The sequence below is a fragment of the Micropterus dolomieu genome, linkage group LG13, assembly GCF_021292245.1.
Source record: "Micropterus dolomieu isolate WLL.071019.BEF.003 ecotype Adirondacks linkage group LG13, ASM2129224v1, whole genome shotgun sequence".
Lineage (NCBI taxonomy): Eukaryota > Metazoa > Chordata > Actinopteri > Centrarchiformes > Centrarchidae > Micropterus > Micropterus dolomieu.
This window is the reverse complement of record NC_060162.1, coordinates 1,195,260-1,202,246: the sequence shown is the minus strand read 5'-3', so window position 1 is coordinate 1,202,246 and position 6,987 is coordinate 1,195,260. Positions and strand designations below refer to the sequence as shown.

Below are 6,987 nucleotides of genomic sequence, written 5' to 3'. Positions count from 1 at the left end.
TTCATCTAAAACCTCCTGCAGACCACTATCTGCTGAAAGAGAAGAACAAATAACCTGAGACTAAACAGAGAGCAAGAATCCAGATAAATCAAATGTTTTGGATGGATGATATTCATGATAATATTAAAAACCAAATGTTCCTGTAATTAAACAGAAAGTGCTGTTTTCAGACATGACGACATCAGCAGACAGATGAACAGTCTTACTTTGTACAGAGCTGCTCTGACTGGCTGTCTGCAGTCCAGCTCTGGTTCTGGATCTTTCTCCACACTGGGGACAGGAGGAGTCTCCTGATGAAGCAGACTGGTCCCAGTATGAGGTGATGCACTGTCTGCAGAACCAGTGTCCACAGCTGGTAGAGACTGGATCCTTCAGGACGTCCTGACACAAAGCACAGCAGGACGGCTGCTCCTCCACAGAAACATGACTCCTCTTCCTCTCTCTGTAAAGACATTTCTTTAGAACTAAAATGATTTGTTGCCAGATTTGATAGAAGCTCAGATGAACAGTAAAATTGTCGTTACTTTTCTGTTTTGAATTCAGCTTTCAGTCAGTAATGAAGATGATTGTTCCTTTTATTTCATCTCTCCTGCTTTCAGTAACACTAATGAATTAACTGCTTTTCCTGTCTGACTGTCTTTTGATTTTAGTGATTGTCTTTTACATTTAGACATTTAGTGATCTGCCTGGAGTTTGTTATTAATACAAACCCAACAGTTCCTGCAGCTCCCTCCTCTTTGTGCCTTTGTTGGGGGAAGTAACTTCTTTAAATGTGCATGTGGCACCTTTTCACCTCAATGATAAATTAATTAATTTTAAATCAGTTAGAAACTCCTGGACTTTAATAGCTCCTGTTTTTCAGCAGGTTTTCTGCTCACGTTCAAAACTTTCTGCACATTCAGAATCTCTGCCACATGTCTTCTCTGACACATCGAGAGAAAAGTCGTAATATTATGAGAATAACGTAATAATTTAATGAGAATTCATTCAAGTCTACCTGCCCAATACTCTGCTGTGCATTACATGATTGCTCTGCTGATGTGGTAGTTTCCTCTTCAGACTGTCTGACAGACACAGAACCCCAATTTGGACTGATGTACTGATGAGTCAACAGAGGTGGAATGATTGCAACAGTATCTGCACTAATAGTTCTGCATCAGGAATATAAATCTTTCAGCAGAACATTTTGTCTTCATCCTCAATGCATCATCTTCCATCAGGTCAGTTTACAGTAAAAACTGTCTCTTACTTTGTGTCTGAGGGTCCAGGTTCATTACTGAAGAATATAGGATGCTCTTTAGACCGGTCACTCTTCATAGACAGACAGCTGGATACTGCAGACTCTGCTCTGTCCTCCTCTTCCTCCACACAAACACTCATCTTCTGGACTTCAGTCAGTCTGAGAGGTGAAACAGTGACACTGATTGTGAGCTCAGAGCACAAGAACCAGGAAACAAGTCTGATGCTACACGACACTATGATCTCCATCCACACCAGCGTTTTAGCTGCGTATCAGAATTAATCTCTGTCTATTAAAACAACTGAAAACACACATCAAGAGGTCTTCACGTACACTGGGCATCCGCGTGCCGGAGTAAACAGGAAGTAGATTGTCCGCAGTCACAAAAGATTTGGCAAATACGAAAGTGGGGTATTACTTCGGCTTGTGCCGATTGGATCGGCAATTGACGATTGAAGGGATGATCAGTAATTGTTTTTTCATGCGCCGATATTAAGGCGATTTTAACTACGTCACTATTAGAACTAAGATGATATGATAAAAATCAAAAACAAGTTACCGCACACTGATATGACTTTACTGCATTTATTGTGAGCAATGCGTTTCGCCCATTGCTTCTTCAGGCTCACACAGTGAAATTACAAAAACACTCACAGGTGTGCTAAATATACACTGTGTATGTCATGTGACCAGTACATTCCATTTTTTCTATGACATTTGTCGTGTGTATATACATTTATAAAATCAACATCGTGTACAAAATATTACAATACAAACAAAGAATATATATTTTAAACACACGAGTCACAAGAATTGTGACAGAAAATCCTACCTCTGTCATTTACCCCTAAAGGGGAGGACAGGACACCCAGAATCTCAACTTTCCCCGAAGGTAAAATAGCTATGTTAACATTGGAATACAGCTGGGTAGTCGAGGTTAGCATGCTGTACATAGCTGCTAGTCAATATCGATTGCACCCGTTTTACTAGTAACAACTAATACTTAAAGGTTCAGTGTGTAACATCTAGTGGCATCTAGTGGTGAGGGCTGTGAATTGCAACATTCTATCCAGCCTACCACTGCCCCCTAATCTTTCAAAGAGGGTAAGACAGCTACGGTGGCTGACACAGCACAAAAGGTGTCTCTTCTGAGACAGCAGAGAGTGGCCAGTCAAGAAATTAGGCTTCTTTAGGTAGATTTATTAAGAAATTATATTTACTTTTGCGACTTTCCCACTGACAGATGTGACATGGAAAATGTAAAAGTGTGAAACACTGTCACTGTCTCTGCACCACAGTCCATTATAAACCTTAAATAAAGTTTATACAAACATTGACAAGGGAAACACAATTCTCTCTGTGATTATGGATCCTCGCCAAAACCGCCTGGAAACAATAATATCTGGCTCACTGCCAGATTATGGTGTTTGGATAGCAGCAAAAAATATAAATAAATAAATACTTTGATAGCTTTGCTTAAAAATAGATCTCAGTCATGACAGCAACAGTTACTCACATAATCACTTCCTCTTTAGTGGTTTTGCCTACAAAATAAAAGTGCAAGAAAGCTTGTTTATGGCAATCTTCTATTTGAAGTTGAACTGAGCTTTTACTTTGAAAAATCCTGAACAACACTAAAAGAGTCTGCTTGACATATCCGTGAAAGAGCGGTCAGAAAACGTGATTCCCCTGAATGTGCTCTGCCTGGAGATACTGGGGAAATGAAAAAGCGTCTGTAGTTTGAGGATCAAACACCAAAACAAAAATAGTGCAGCACATGCCGTGATCTCAGAAACATTCGCTGCAGAATCCATTTGTTGCACAGAGAACAAAAAAACAACAACTATCCTTTGATTATGAACGCTGCACCTTATCAACTGAGCTACATACTAACACAAGGTATTATTATGGCTTATATTCTCATCCACCACTGCCTGAATTCTAGTAGTAGTAGAACAAGAAGAATGTTGTGACGGAACGCGTTCTATATCGCTGTTTGTCTGTTTTCAGCTACTGTAGAAATATGACGATGCAACGTGGCAACGTCCATGGAAGGGGGTGCTCGCAGTTATGTACATATAAATGTCTCATTCTAAGGTAATAAAAACATAATGGTTTATTATATAAGGTCTTTATAAACCACTGAAAACATAGTTATGGATCTTATATTGCATTTATGTCAATAGATCCTCAGAAATATTACACACTGGACCTTTAATTCTAGTAATTATTCCATTATAGGTACTAATAACTATTTTTAGTTACTATTCGGACACAAGATATCTCCAACTCACAACTTGATTTCTTCAATTAAGGGGCATTATGTAGTTTTCAGCGGCCACTAGCGGTGCGGTTTTAAGATAGCAACCACGTGTGTGCTCGTACACGTGCTCGCTTGAAGTCATGAGCGAGTATAATCCAAAACACAACCGCTTTCATACAGAAATCCTGCAATAAACGCAACACCTGCATGCAGGCTGTGGCTTTTCTCCAGACATTTTGGCTCAATACTCCCAGAAAAAAGGCAGTGTGAGAGCGCCTACAGACAGAGAGACATCTACAACATGCTGGAAACTCAGGTAAACTCCCACTGCACCGTTACACTAATATTTTTATCAGCTTGAGGTTAAATTAATCCACGCTCGTTACATAAATCAACTTTTTGATGATATTCTAATTATATGACCAGCACCTGTATATATAAAAAGAATGCTTTTTTTTCAGAAAGAAGCGTGTTATCATTTCACATTAAAATATGCTATAACTTCCTAAGTGGGATTTATAGAATACAGAACATCTCTGCTTTTCATATACTTTTACAAAGCTTTCTTTAACAGCTCTGACAGGAAGGTGTAAAATAATTTAAACATGAATAAATGCATACTGCACAACTTCAGTAGTAGCCTAATACAAGACTGTATAATACAAACACAAATACAGTGACAAAGTATTCAATAGTAAACTATGTACAATTGTACTAATCTTTACTCATTACCATTGACAGCAAGAGAGAAATATACATGACATTCCATCAAACTAATTTTGACAGCTACTTCCGGTCCCGCCCCTAAACCGGTTATGTGTATGTAACTGATAAGAGGGGTGCGTACATCCTTCCGTTGTGTGTTTTTGACTGATAATTGGAGGAGGTTTTTCATTGATTTAAAGACTTTATTAAGTAATAAAACTTGAACTTGAATGAATTAACTAGTAGGTGTTTATGGCAATAAATTTATCATTAAAAAAAGTATAGCAGTGAGTTATAAGTAAAGGAGGAATCTCCGGGGCCAGCAAAGGATCAGTAGGAGGTTTCTTCATTGATTTGGAATCAAGTCAGTCTTTATTATTAAACAAGTAAAGAATAAATTGAAATAATGATGGTGAGTTAAAATTAAACAGCTTTTAAATTACCTTCAACAGCATGCAGCAAAATAAGAGAGAGTTCCAAAATTAAACTTTGTCAAATCTTTGCTAGTGCTTTGTCTTACAAACTTGCCATCATTATCACTCCAAAGCTGTAGCCTAGTCTTAAACTTGTGAGTCTTAAAACTTTAATCCTTCTAGAGTCTGTGTCTCTTCTTCTCTGTCCTCTCTCTTTCTGGTGTGGTTTAGGCTGTCCAGGGTGAATTGAGGAATGTGCTCCACCCCCCGCACCTCCTTCCATCCCTCCCCTCCCTCTGTTTTCTCAATGAGCCACATCAAGTTGTGTGTTTTAACTGTCATTAGCATCTTCAGGTAATCTTGTAGACCAGTTATGGAATAGAGTTATCTATAACCCCAGACTCCGGTTGTTAAAAACGGTCTGGGTTTATCAGACAAGAACAAGACTAGAAGATATTTAAGATTAAGAGCATTAAACACTTAATTACCTGCATTCTGGAGACATTTTCTGCACTAATTTATTTATATAAAGGTGAACACAAAATGCAGGTGGCAGGTGACAATTCAGAATATAAAAATATAATTGAATTTAATGCAGTAACCAGTAAATATTTTGTTTTTTTAGCTTAGGTAATTTTTTGGGGACAATGCAGGTCTGTTTTTTCTATATTTACATGGCATTGCATGTTTTCTTAATTGTGCCAAAATACTCTCATAGCACTTGCATTTGTTATTACAACACATTTCTTGTCGCAAGCTATTTTTCAGAACATTTTTAACAAATGCTTTCAGGAAGGGATGGCGACATATCCCCAGCGTCCTGTGTAAATGACACCTATGGGGAATCTAGACTGATATTCTAAAGTTTAGTGTTGCTCACCATCTAAGGGGGCTTTCACACCTGAAAGTCCGCACCAAGGACCGAACCAAAGTTCATGTTTTAATACATTCGTTTAGTTTAGTTTTGGTTTCAGACTGCAATTCTGCGACTGCACTAAAGGACTTTACAGGACTCACTTGCGTCCTGTCCTATCATCCAGCCTATGTGGACTGCGTCTCCCAGATACTTGACGTTGACGTTTCGGTAACAGTTCAGCAGGTATCTTTGACAAGAATAAATGAAGAAAAAATTAACATATGTATATTTGCCACCACTATATTGTTATTATTATTCCATTACTACCTGCAGCACCAACTATACTGAAGGCTAGACGCAATTAAACGTCCTCGTTGTGCGAACATTATAATCCTTCTGCTCCTCCGTTTGAGGAGAGACTAAAGGGATGGGTGGCAGTGTGCTTCTATAATGGCCCTCTGTTTGAAAAGATGGTCTGTCACGGGAGATTTATAATTTTGTACTCATTTCTCTGTGCATTTGTTTGTTTCCGGTTTATACGGCAAACGCCGATCTTCCTGTAAATAGTGAGCATAGGCCCATGTGTATTTCTATCACCAACACTCATTCATTACAGAATATTATTAACAGTGAGGACACAAAAAGTGGTCCACATCATCTCAAGCACACTTGAGAGCACATCGATTAACATTAGTTTAGTTAACTGGTAATAGATGCAATTCAGTATACCAACAATGCTGTTACAGTTAATGATAAGTATATGCTGCTTTCACTCAGCAGGTAACGGTACGATGGCATCAGCCTCGTCTGGCTCCATTCCTGCAGCTTCTGTCACTCTAACGAGATTCCGTTTCATTCTGTCCGCATTAAAACTGTGTTGAGTTCACTTTAACGCTTCTTTCCTCTCCAGTCCACAGGGAGAAAACTGACTCAGAGACTTTGAGAGTAACATAATAAAAATGTTGGATTAACACTCACCCTGCCTCAGCCTTCACTTTTCCTCCTTCTTTTTACCTGTTCACCTGGGGCGAGTTCAGCACAGACAAAACGTAGCAAAACGTTTTGAAATTGAACTCGCCCCAGATCACTGTTGCTCCTCCCCCCTCTCTCTCTCAGTTACTGGAAATCATGTGACTTCTCTGCGCGTGTGCGCTAGCGCGTGCACACACACACACACACACTCTTACCTTGTAAACTGAGTTAGGCTGTTTACCTCAATCATCCTGTTTCCACCTACATACTGAATGTATGATCATTAGCACCTGTTTTGTTTGTTTCATCACCTGATGATATGCATTTTTCTTTTTCTTAATTTTTCTTCTGTCCATTCACTTTGTATTTTGTTTTATAACTAATAACGTCCATTTTTAACTTACTGTAAACTGTGTGTATTGGTGCTTTGGAAACACTGTTCTTGAAACCTTCATGCCAATAAAGCCCTTTAAATGTAATTACATTCTTTTGTTTAATATTGGGGGGGGGGGGGGGGGGGGGGCCCCCAAAAAAAAAA

The 6,987-nt window shown here is 38.8% G+C and overlaps 1 protein-coding gene across 1 annotated transcript in view; it reads right to left on the bottom strand.

Annotated features, from left to right (window-relative positions):
* The window catches only part of LOC123982171 (NLR family CARD domain-containing protein 3-like), a 38,814-nt gene that overhangs the window by 15,217 nt on the left and 16,610 nt on the right, over positions 1-6,987 (bottom strand). The gene's annotated exons all lie outside the window — the stretch shown is intronic.